Source organism: Bombina bombina, chromosome 9, assembly GCF_027579735.1.
Source record: "Bombina bombina isolate aBomBom1 chromosome 9, aBomBom1.pri, whole genome shotgun sequence".
In the NCBI taxonomy this organism is placed as follows: domain Eukaryota; kingdom Metazoa; phylum Chordata; class Amphibia; order Anura; family Bombinatoridae; genus Bombina; species Bombina bombina.
Window position 1 is genome coordinate 191111833 of NC_069507.1, and position 13840 is coordinate 191125672.

Consider the following 13840-nt stretch of genomic DNA (forward strand, 5'->3'; position numbering starts at 1 on the left):
CGTCAGTACACACCGGTACCGCATAGTATCTATCCAACCTACATAATTTTTCTGGAATTGCAACAGTGTTACAATCATTCAGAGCCGCTAATACCTCCCCTAGCAATATACGGAGGTTCTCAAGCTTAAATTTAAAATTAGAAATCTCTGAATCCAGTCTCCCTGGATCAGATCCGTCACCCACAGAATGAAGCTCTCCGTCTTCATGTTCTGCAAACTGTGACGCAGTATCTGACATGGCTCTCACCTCCTCCGCGCGCTCTGTCCTTACCCCAGAGCTATCGCGCTTGCCTCTTAATTCTGGCAATTTAGATAATACTTCTGTCATAACAGTAGCCATGTCTTGCAAAGTGATTTGTAAGGGCCTCCCTGATGTACTTGGCGCCACAAAATCACGCACCTCCTGAGCGGGAGGCGAAGGTACTGACACGTGAGGAGAGTTAGTCGGCATAACTTCCCCCTCGTTGTCTGGTGATAATTTCTTTGCATGTAAAGATTGACTTTTATTTAAAGTAACATCAATGCAATTAGTACACATATTTCTATTGGGCTCCACATTGGCCTTTAAACATTGTGAACAAAGAGATTCATCTGAGTCAGACATGTTTAAACAGACTAGCAATGAGACTAGCAAGCTTGGAAATACTTTTCTAAATAAATTTACAAGCAATATAAAAAACGCTACTGTGCCTTTAAGAAGCACAAAAAGCTGTCACAGTTGAAATAACAATGAACCAAAATAGTTATAGCAACCAATTTTTCACAGTAAATGTATTAAGTTAGTAAAGGATTGCACCCCCCAGCAAATGGATGATTAACCCCTTAATACCCCAAAAACGGATAACAATTTAATAATTAACGTTTTTCTCACAGTCAAAACACACTGTCACAGCTCTGCTGTGACTGATTACCTCCCTCAAAATGAATTTTAAAGACCCCTGAGCTCTCTAGAGACGATCTGGATCATGGAGGATGAAGTAGACAGATTGTGACTGAATTTTTACTGCGCAAAAAAGCGCTAAAATAGGCCCCTCCCACTCATATTACAACAGTGGGGAAGCTCAGATAACTGTTTCTATGCAGAAAACAAAGATGGCCATGTGGTAAAAATCATGCCCCAATAAGTTTTATCACCAAGTACCTCACAAAAAACGATTAACATGCCAGTAAACGTTTTAAACATACATTTTAAAAGTTATGAAGTGTTATTAATAAGCCTGCTACCAGTCGCTTTCACTGCAGTTAAGGCTCATACATTATTTCAGTATTAACAGTATTTTCAGAGTCAATTCCATTCCTTAGAAAAATATATTCAGTGTACACACACTCATCAGCCTAATACCAGTCGCTATCACTGCATTTAAGGCTGAACTTACGTTACATTGGTATCAGCAGTATTTTCTCAGTCAATTCCATTCCTCAGAAAAATAATTTACTGCACATAACTCATTTGCAGGGAGCCCTGCATGCTATTCCCCTTTTCTGAAGTTACCTCACTCCTCAGATGAGAACAGCCAGTGGATCTTAGTTACGTCTGCTAAGATCATAGAAAACGCAGGCAGATTCTTCTTCTAATGCTGCCTGAGAACAAACAGCACACTCCGGTGCCATTTAAAATAACAAACTTTTGATTGAAGAAATAAACTAAGTTAAAAAACACCACAGACCTCTCACAGCGACCTATCTTTAGTTAGGCTGCAAGAGAATGACTGAATATGACATGTGAGGGGAGGAGCTATATAGCAGCTCTGCTTGGGTGATCCTCTTGCAGCTTCCTGTTAGGAAGAGATATATTCCATAAGTAATGGATGACCCGTGGACTGACTACACTTAACAAGAGAAATCTAGCTAAGCAAGCAGCACAGAATTGTAAAGGTGAACAATTTGTGCTTAATACATAACAAGAAAAAATTACACAGAGTATAAAAGAAATAGGAAAACCCCATGGTAGAACATCAGGCAATCAGGCACACAGTACAGACTAAATAGACATGAAATTAACATATCAAATAATGCTTATTAGTTCTACAAGCACTAATTGCGCCATTAAGCTGCATTGAGTGTTGCCTGCTTCTCACTTATATAAGGGAGGATTGTCCTATCATGTTTTCTTATCTTAATATTTTAATATGATATGTCAGAACGTTATGTATGCCTAAACACTGATTGGGCAACTCTGGTCTATGAAATAATCTAGCACTCTGCTTGTTACAACCAACAAAATGTGACCCTACACCTCAGCTAACTGAGCTGTCCAAACGTGACCGAAAGCAGAATTTTGCCAAGGAGACACGGCAGAGTTCTCCTGCCGATTGAGCTGCTCCACTAGACTAAAATGGAAGGGCGGGACACGTGACTCATCTACTGTGCAGCAAAACACAACCAAGCACGCAATATTTCTGCTGGCAAAAATCCAAATATGCTCAGCAATTAATTCAGCATTCTTCCCGCCCTGCTTTCTATAATGGTGGAAGACCGGTGGCGCAGAAAGCAAAGGATCCTCCTATTGCGGAATGCCTGGCATACATAACATGCAAAAAACGGCAATAAATTCAAAGCCCATCTCAATGATCAAAGATACAGTTAACAAACACAGTCTTTCATGATTGATCACTGCAAGAATACACATGAGTCTTACAGAGCACCTCTGTAACTGTAACTGTGAAAGACTAAACTGCTGCCAAAGCTGTGCTCCGTAGAAGCAGCTAAAGTCTAGATAATACTGTGACATAACAAAAAGCTTGCTTAGCTAAAATACTGCCAACCAACAAGTGAAAGGTATATACTTTAAGTCTGATAAAAGTAAAAACCCCAGACTCTGTTCACAAATTAAGTGCCTGCCCCCTGCCATAGATACCCTGTCTATAGGATATAAATGTCCCTTAATATTGCAGCTCTTTAACAATGTTCATAAGTGCCTGTCTCCCATACCTAGGAGACAAAAAGGCACTTACCTGCAATCTAGCCATCCGGCAGGAGGACAGCCTACACGGTGTGAGAGGATGCCACTCCTCACAGAGACCTGTAGAGAAACCTACTCTGGCTTTCTATCACTGAGAAACCTAATATAACTAATAGGAGATCTCAGAACCTAAAGGATATCCTGACTAGAAGTCATTTTACCCAAGATAAACAAAGGACATGGCTCCAAGAAACTAAAGGCTTCTTCAAATGTGGCCGGTGTCAGGTATGTAAAAATATGGCACCTATGAAAACCTTTACACATCCTCAGACAGGAGAAAGCTATCAGATAAACAACTTGATGAATTGTAGAACAAAAAGAGTCATATATGTAGCAACATGCAAGTGCCCCCTAATCTATGTAGGCGAGACCTCCCGAGAATTGCGTACTAGAGTACTAGAACATATGGGAGACATAAAGTGGGATCGCAATGTACCCATAGCAAAACATATGAATACTGTACATAAGGATGATAAATATCAAATATATTTTTTTGCAATTGAACAGCTTAAGTTGAGAGGGAGAAGGGGAGATATAAACAAATAATTACTGCAAAAAGAATGCAGATGGGTACATGAATTGAGATCTGTATCTCCCAAAGGCCTGAATGAAGCAATATCATTTAAAAGCTTTTTATAATATCTGTATCTTTCCTCTGATAAAATTATCACACTTGCTATATTGCAATATTATATGTCAGTGTTTCCCTTAGGAAGTTCCCTATTTCTCTAATAAAACGTGAATGGATGACTGTTGATATTTGAAATATGACTAGTAGTGATAGTCATTGGTGAACTATGAACAAACACTAAATATAATACAACTTAAGTGTTCCTATAAATACGGGATCTACACCAGGGAATCACAATTGATATATGAACATCTTAATTAGCAAGTGTAAAAATTTGTACATGTATTCGCTAGAATAATGGCATAATACACTGGGAGACATTTTATTAACATCATAATGGCCACTTTACCCTCTATTCATCATTAATTTTTTAGTCTCTATAATTCCTATAGCTAAATATACTCAAAGATGATCGCACTATAAGTGTTTTCCGTTTGGATTGGGAATGTTTGTATCAGAGATAATAAGGTTGAATAGACTCAAGGGTAAAATGTATAAATATACGCTCTTTGACATAATGTGAGGCACGATACAATAATAATGACTCTTTATTCTTGGGCGCTTAAGATCAATACCTGTTTCTATTATGATCTTGCAGATATTGACATAATAGCTTTTTACCATCATGAATAGACACATATACCTACCCGATTGCGAGATTTGTTACAAAACTATTCATAATAGGATCGCCAAATAGATGCGGTTAAACACTTCCGCATACTGACACTGTTTCTATGGTAACGAAACAGTATATTACACCGAGTGTCCGGCTGGACCGCCCCTATGCCCTGACGAAGACACGCTACAGTGACGAAATGCGTCGGTGGGCGTGTCCTAGAGGCGCTCTCTGTTGCTCACAGTTACTACGGCTTGTTACTTTGGTCTAATTATTGCTACAATAGCCTATGATAGTGATTTATACGCTGACTGCAGACTCTATATATTATCTAGAGATCAACTAGATTGGCTCTTAGTGCACAACGTGTACTTTACATTATATAGAGATACCGCTATCCTAATATTGGGCATAATATTGAGCATAAAGTGAATACAGTTATTGTTTGTAACTACCGAATAGATTTAGTATACAGATGAATTTATGATTAGTTTCTGTGTTACACAGTGACGATTGGTGACACACTGTATCTATCTATGAACGTATACAAGCCATTTAGAGTGAAATTGAAGCAGTTTTAAGAATATAAGCATACCATATGATATGCAAAGCCACTGAGTGATTTGTGGTATGAATGTGATAACAAGATACAGGGCACTTATTTAGAAATCGGCTGACTGGGTTCAATCCCAGCAGTACGCAGGCAGGAGGACGCCTTTGAGCGCATAGTCTGTATGCTCTGTGTGATACCTATTTCTGTATGCTCATTTCACTCTATATTCTGTGTTGCAGCATTCAGCCTCTAGGGCACACAGCCCTTTTTTAATGTTTTTCTGGATCATTTAACAATGAATATGTAGGAGTGGATGGTGATTACCCACTTCCTAATTTGATCCATTTTGATATTTTTGTTCGTTACTGCATATTTGTTAAATAAAGTGTTTATTTTTAACCCCTTTTCTTTCTATACTAGGACAGCAAAATGTTAGTAAAACGTAAAAAGGCCCACCTTACAAGTTCCTAACTGCTTTAAAGCCACCACTACCCTACTGAAGAGATTAATGTGGACTACGGCTAGACCCCAACAAATCTTGCTTGCAGCAAAATAAATCCAATTTTCTTTGGACACCAAAACTTCACCAACTCCATTGACAGAGGCAAAGATAATGACTGGGGTTTGTGGGAAGGGGAGTGATACTTAACAGCTTTGCTGTGGTACTCTTTGCCTCCTCCTGCTGGCCAGGAGTGATATTCCCAACAGTAATTTATGACGTTGTGGACTGACCATATCTTAGGAAAGAAAGTGAATTTAAGTGACTTTGAACATGGTATGGTTGTTGGTGCCAGACGGGCTGGTCTCAGTATTTCGAAACTGCTGATCTACTGGGATTTCTACGCATAACCATCTCTAGGGTTTATAGAGAATATGACTATTATTGTGATATACATATGAACTTGCAAAACACCAGGTAAAAGATAGAGGTCAACTTTTGATCGTATCAACTGGTGGTACTTGAGAGCGCAAGTAATCTCACAGTTAATAGGGATAGGTTAACAACTGAGTAGGTTGAGTACACACCTTAGGTTAATCGGATGGTGATAGGTCCGAAATCGCACACACCCCAGTGGGGAGGAGTGTTCAGAGGTATGGTAGTAAGCGGCAATATAAGCCGGTTTGAATGTTAGTACAATTATGCCTGATGAAACGGCCAGGAGTGCCGAGAAACGCGTAGCAAAACCAACTGTTAATATTGCTATTGGCTTGCTTTTAAGGATCACTGTATATAGCCTTTGTTTGCAGTGTAATAACAATAAAGGACTTGTTTTATCATATCATTGCCTGCATATCCTTAAGGAGTGAGCCTGTCACTACCATACCGTCGAAGTGGGGAGAGTGAGAACCGGAGAGAGCCAGCTGGTTAGCTCTAAATAACCAGCCTGTGTCAACAAGTACATTGGTGTGCTCTTCGAAATTGTGAGTACCCTGCGTATAAATTACGGCTGTGCTAGTTGGAAACATCGCTATAGATACACACATTGGGCGCCTCTTTGTGTTTGAATTTCTGCAGATCCGCCATTCAGAGGTTTAAGAGGGGAGAGTGCTGCCTGAATCTTTGTGTGCTGCCATTTTCGTTTTGGAGACATTATACCACATTATCCTTGCTTTGAACTTTCAGATATAAGACTGGACATTTATTTTTTTATATTTGTATTATTATTTTTTATTTATTTTTTAATGAGGTTACACCTTCTATTGATATATTTTTGTATATTGTTGATTGTTCAAATTCATTTTTAGGTTTTATATATGTTATGATACTTCCACTCACTTACTCATATTTTGTATACTAGCGCCCTCTAGTGTCTTTTCACAATATCTAAAATATCCAGTGAGTGGCAGTTGTGTGGACGATAAGAGTGGCAGTTGTGTGGACGATAATGCCTTGCTGATGTCAGAGGAGAATGGGCAGACTGGTTTGAGATGATAGAAAGGGAACAGTAACTCAAATAACCACTCGTTACAACCAAGGTATGCAGAATATCATCTTTGAACGCACAACACGTCGAACTTTGAAGCACATGGACTACAGCAGCAGAAGACCACACCGGGTGCCACTCCTGTCAACTAAGAACAGGAAACTGAGGCTACAATTTGCATAGGCTCACGAAAATTTGATAATAGAAGATTGGAAAAACGCTGCCTGGTATCATGAGTCTCGATTTCAGCTGCGACATTCAGATGGTAGGATCAGAATTTGGCATAAACGACATGAAAGCATGGATCCATCCTGCCTTGTATTAACGGTTCAGGCTGGTGGTGGTGGTGTAATAGTGTGGGGGATATTTCCTTGGCACACTTTGGGCCCCTTAGTATCAACTGAGCATTGTTTAAATGCCACTGCCTACCTGAGTATTGTTACTCACCATGTCCATCCCTTTATGACTACAGTGTACCCATCTTCTGATGGCTACTTCCAACAGGATAATGCACCCTGTCACAAAGCCAAAATCCTCTCAAACTGGTTTCTAGAACATGACAATGAGTTTATCGTACTCCAATGGCCTACACAGTCACCAGATCTCAATCCGATAGAGCACCTTTGGGATGTGGTGGAATGGGAGATTTTCATCATGGATGTGCAGCCGACAAATCTGCAGCAACTGTGTGATACTATCATGTCAATATGATCATGTCAATATGGACCAAAATCTCTGAGGAATGCTTCCAACATCATGTTGAATCTATGCCACGAAGAATTAAGGCAGTTCTGAAGGCAAAAGGGGGTCCAACCCGGTACTAGCAAGGTGTACCTAATAAAGTGGCCCATTAGTGTATGTACAGTATACAAATATTAAAACATAAATATATATGTATATAATCATATACACATATATTTAAAATTGCTGCCGACATCAGAGCCAGGCTCCCATAGGAGTCTATGGAAGCGCACTCTCATGAGCGCAATGCTTCCCAGCAATGCAAACTCGAGTTCGCGTTTGCATTGCTGTGAACTTGTCATACCAGCGCACATTAGCGTGTGCTGATATTACACAGTGGAGCGCAAATATTGTTTTCATGAAAGCCGTATTTAGCACTCCACTTATAATCTGGCCGTTTGCCTTAAATTATTATTTGATATTAATATATATATAAAGGTCAACTTTTGATCGTATCAACTGGTGGTATTTGAGAGCGCAAGTAATCTCACAGTTAATAGGGATAGGTTAACAACTGTGTAGGTTGAGTACACACCTTAAGTTAATCGGATGGTGATAGGTCCGAAATTGCACACACCCCAGTGGGGAGGAGTGTTCAGAGGTATGGTAGTGAGCGGCAATATAAGCCGGTTTGAATGTTAGTACAATTATGCCTGATGAAACGGCCAGGAGTGCCGAGAAACGTGTAGCAAAACCAACTGTTAATATTGCTATTGGCTTGCTTTTAAGGATCACTGTATATAGCCTTTGTTTGCAGTGTAATAACAATAAAGGACTTGTTTTATCATATCATTGCCTGCATATCCTTAAGGAGTGAGCCTGTCACTACCATACCGTCGAAGTGGGGAGAGTGAGAACCGGAGAGAGCCAGCTGGTTAGTTCTAAATAACCAGCCTGTGTCAACAAGTACATTGGTGTGCTCTTCGAAATTGTGAGTACCCTGCGTATAAATTACGGCTGTGCTAGTTGGAAACATCGCTATAGATACACACATTGGGCGCCTCTTTGTGTTTGAATTTCTGCAGATCCGCCATTCAGAGGTTGAAGAGGGGAGAGTGCTGCCTGAATCTTTGTGTGCTGCCATTTTCGTTTTGGAGACATTATACCACATTATCCTTGCTTTGAACTTTCAGATATAAGACTGGACATTTATTTTTTTATATTTGTATTATTATTTTTTATTTATTTTTTAATGAGGTTACACCTTCTATTGATATATTATTGTATATTGTTGATTGTTCAAATTCATTTTTAGGTTTTATATATGTTATGATACTTCCACTCACTCATATTTTGTATACTAGCGCCCTCTAGTGTCTTTTCACAATATCTAAAATATCCAGTGAGTGGCAGTTGTGTGGACGATAAGAGTGGCAGTTGTGTGGACGATAATGCCTTGCTGATGTCAGAGGAGAATGGGCAGACTGGTTTGAGATGATAGAAAGGCAACAGTAACTCAAATAACCACTCGTTACAACCAAGGTATGCAGAATATCATCTTTGAACGCACAACACATCGAGCTTTGAAGCACATGGACTACAGCAGTAGAAGACCACACCGGGTGCCACTCCTGTCAACTAAGAACAGGAAACTGAGGCTACAATTTGCATAGGCTCACGAAAATTTGACAATAGAAGATTGGAAAAACGCTGCCTGGTATCATGAGTCTCGATTTCAGCTGCGACATTCAGATGGTAGGATCAGAATTTGGCATAAACGACATGAAAGCATGGATCCATCCTGCCTTGTATTAACGGTTCAGGCTGGTGGTGGTGGTGGTGTAATAGTGTGGGGGGTATTTCCTTGGCACACTTTGGGCCCCTTAGTATCAACTGAGCATTGTTTAAACGCCACTGCCTACCTGAGTATTGTTACTCACCATGTCCATCCCTTTATGACTACAGTGTACCCATCTTCTGATGGCTACTTCCAACAGGATAATGCACCCTGTCACAAAGCCAAAATCCTCTCAAACTGGTTTCTAGAACATGACAATGAGTTTATCGTACTCCAATGGCCTACACAGTCACCAGATCTCAATCCGATAGAGCACCTTTGGGATGTGGTGGAATGGGAGATTTTCATCATGGATGTGCAGCCGACAAATCTGCAGCAACTGTGTGATACTATCATGTCAATATGATCATGTCAATATGGACCAAAATCTCTGAGGAATGTTTCCAACACCATGTTGAATCTATACCACGAAGAATTAAGGCAGTTCTGAAGGCAAAAGTGGGTCCAACCCGGTACTAGCAAGGTGTACCTAATAAAGTGGCCCATTAGTGTATGTACAGTATACAAATATTAACACATAAATATATATGTATATAATCATATACACATATATTTAAAATTGCTGCCGACATCAGAGCCAGGCTCCCATAGGAGTCTATGGAAGCGCACTCTCATGAGCGCAATGCTTCCCAGCAATGCAAACTCGAGTTCGCGTTTGCATTGCTGTGAACTTGTCATACCAGTGCACATTAGCGTGTGCTGATATTACACAGTGGAGCGCAAATATTGTTTTCATGAAAGCCGTATTTAGCACTCCACTTATAATCTGGCCCTTTGCCTTAAATTATTATTTGATATATATATATATATATATATATATATATATGATACTATATATTATCTATACTTTATAGATATAAAATAATTATCCAATTTTTATATATTTATTATTAAAAAATAATGTATAGGTCCTCATTCCAATCACTTTGAATGGCTGTACAAAAACATTGTATACCAGCCCAGGTGATTTTTGTTTGTTTTATTTTCAAAGCCATTCCAATCTATTTGAATAGATGCTGAATAAACCTGAAAAAAACTATCACATATGCCATTTACCGTATATGTCTTTTGTTCCCAGTTCTTTACAAAAGAAAGTTGTAAAAAGTCAAAGGAAATCAATTGCATCATAAATAAATGTTGACACATTGTTGTACCTTATAAAAGAAAATGTTAACACATTTCATTTTAGCTGTGTAGTTAAAACTAGGGGAGAGTCAGTTGTTACATATACATGCATAAGAAAATCCATACACTTTTTTTGCCCATATACTCTTTTTAAAGTTTTATCAAAACTAGTGGGGAGCAGAAAAGAGAATAAGAGGGTGAGTGTAAAGGGAAATGAGAATGGCAGCAAAAAACAGCATGAGGGTAAATAAATGGAGGAGGTAAAGAAGTAGCGTAAGGGGGATTGAAACAGTCAGGTAGATTATGAATTTTGCGTTACGGCTTTTAATGCTGAAAAATTGCAATTTCAGCATAATGGCAGTAACGCAGTTATTGCGAGTCGTGTCGGTATAGCTATACTGCAAGCATTTTAACCTGTAACGCAACATCCATTCCGCACTCAAAAAAAATGACGTTTTTGCGTGGGATTTTAATAGCGCCGGTATTGTAGGTTCTGCGGTGAGGCTAAAATGCTTGTGTTACAGCCTATACCGACACGATCCATACCGCCATCTGAGAGCAGTAGTTATGAGTTTTGCACCTCAAAAATGTTTCACAAAACTCATAACTAAAGTGTTACAATGTACACTAACACCCATAAACTACCTATTAACCTCTAAACCGTGACCCTCCCGCATTGCAAACACTATATTAAACCTATTAACCCCTAATCTGCCGCCCACCCACATTGCGACAATTAAATATATGTATTAATCACTAATCTGCCGCTCCCGACATCGCCAACACTAATAAAAATTATTAACCCCTATTTAGCCACTCCCCGACATCACCACCACTATAGTAAAGTTATTAACCCCTATTCTGCCGTTCCCCGACCTATCCAACACTATAATAAAGCGACTAACCCCTATTCCGCCGCTCCCCGACATTATAATAAAGTTATTAACCCCTACACATCTGGCCTCCCACATCTCCGCCACTAAATAAACCTAAAAAAAAAACATAAACTGCAGCCCCCCCACATCGCAAAACACTAAATTAAACTATTAACCCCTAAACCTAACACCCCCCTAACTTTAAATTAAAATTACAATATAACTATATTTAAATAAATAAAAACTTACCTGTAAAAAACTAAAAAACTAAAATTAAACTATAAATTAACCTAACCTACTATTCTAATAAAATAAAAAATACTACCAATTAAAAATAAATAATAATAAACACTAAATTATGAAAAATAAAAAAACACTAAGCTTACAAAAAATAATAAACAAAATTATCAAAAATAAAAAAATTACACCTAATCTAATAACCCTATAAATATAAAAAAGCCCCCACAAAATTAAAACACCCCCTAGCCTACAATAGACCTTAAAAGGGCCTTTTGTAGGGCATTGCCCTAAGTTAAACAGCTCTTTTACCTGTAAAAAAATACAAAGTCCCCCCAACAGTAAAACCCACCACCCAACCAACCCCCCAAAATAAAAAAACCTAACTCTAAAAAAAAACCTAATCTACCCATTGCCCCTAAAGAGGCATTTGTATGGGTATTGCCCTTAAAAGGGCATTCAGCTCTTTTTCATTGCCCTTAAAAAGGTCATTTAGCTCTTTTTCAAAAGCCCAAACTCTAATCTGAAAAAAAAAACACCCCCTCTAAAAAAAATACCTAACACTAACCCCATAATATCTACTCACTGTTGCTGAAGTCCGGACATCCAGGCGGCGAGAAGTCTTCATCCAGGCGGCGACATCTTCATCCATCGCGGGAGCGTCTTCTATCTTCATTCCGGCAGTGCGGAGCGGCGAAGACATCCAGCGCGGAGCATCCTCTTCATACGTTCCCCGCCGTACACTGAAGCTCCAATGCAAGGTAGCCGTTTCAAAATGGCGTACCTTGCATTCCTATTGGCTGATTTGATTCTTCCAATTCAAATCAGCCAATAGGATGAGAGCTTCTAAACTCCTATTGGCTGTTCAAAACATTCAACAGGATGAGAGCTACTGAAATCCTATTGGCTGTTTAAATCAGCCAATAGGATTTCAGTAGCTTTCATCCTATTGGCTGTTTTGAACAGTCAATAGGATTTAAGAAGCTCTGATCCTATTGGCTGATCTGAATCAAATACTGTAAATGCATTATAAATGTATAGAACATAAAAAAGCTGTGCCACCTGTAACTCAAGGGTAAAACCAAAAGGTACACTTTAATATTACACGCCATAGATAGCACATACAAGACAAAAAAATCAGTCATTCATATCACCTGCCGGTTGATTGGAGGAAGAAGCTTTTTAAATCTGGAGTGCCAAAAGGAATTCAAACATTCTGCTGTTTGGCCCTTGCCCTTACAAATTTTTTTATCATGTGGCAAAAAAGCGCAGTTACTTAAAATAACTGTGAATATTATCGTATCTAGACAAAGGTCAAAAAAGGACATTAACTTGGAAGGGCAGCGATAGGAGTCTGCTTTTAGAGACAATGAGGCCCATTTATCTAGCTCTGGATGGAGCTTGAGGGCCTGTGTTTCTGGTAAGTCTTCAGACTCGCCAGAAACACAAGTTATGGAGCAGCGGTCTAAAGTCCGCTGCTCCATAACCCTGTCCGCCTGCTCTGATGAGGCGGACAGACATCGCCACAAATCAACACGATCGAGTACGATCGGGTTGATTGACAACCCATTGTTGGCGGCCTTGCACCAGCAGCTCACAAGAGCTGCTGGTGCAATGATGAATACGGAGAGCGTATTGCTCTCCGCATTCAGCGATGTCTGTTGGACCTGATCCGCACTGTTGGATCAGGTCCGACAGCCATTTGATAAATAGGCCTCAATGTCAGCTGACCAAAACTTGAGCCTTCAAGTTTCTGGGTCCATCATGTTATTAAAGGAAGTGCTAGCCTCTAAGGGAATAGTAGGACATTTAGCTAAAGTGGCGATAGCTCTGAAGGAACAAAGGTATCCCTGGCTTGTTCAACATCTAATAATCTGATACTGATTCAGGTATACAGAATGTAAAAGGCAGTTTAGAAACAGACTTAAAGAATCTATCAAGTACCTTAGTATTAGATTAAAAAGGGTTACTGGGCTCATCCACCTCCAATATGCATAACACTTCACTAAGTAAGGGGGGCTCTATGACTCAGTAAGGGGGTTCTATGACAATTGCTTTGTAGCGCCATCCACCCTTATTGTTGTTTTTGTACTATTTTTTAACTATCTAGGAAGGAGATAGTATATAGAGATTGGCTAGTTGGGAGAGCTAAGCGCATCACTTCATACTAAATCTATAAAATTCTATGACTAATATGTAATGCAAACACTCCCTGTCTAGGATTAGTAATATGCTCAGAACATACATCAAACAGCTGAAATATATATGGGGGGCTTACATGAGATCTGTCTCGCCCCCATCAGGATTGAATTACGGTACCCATAATGCTGCACAAACTGTGTGCCTCCCTGTGCAAGTTTCACCTTTACTGCACTGC

General features: G+C 39.4%; 1 protein-coding gene across 1 annotated transcript in view; it reads right to left on the reverse strand.

Moving 5' to 3' along the window:
* CNNM1 (cyclin and CBS domain divalent metal cation transport mediator 1) overlaps positions 1 to 13840 on the reverse strand; it is a 421587-nt gene that overhangs the window by 285308 nt on the left and 122439 nt on the right. The gene's annotated exons all lie outside the window — the stretch shown is intronic.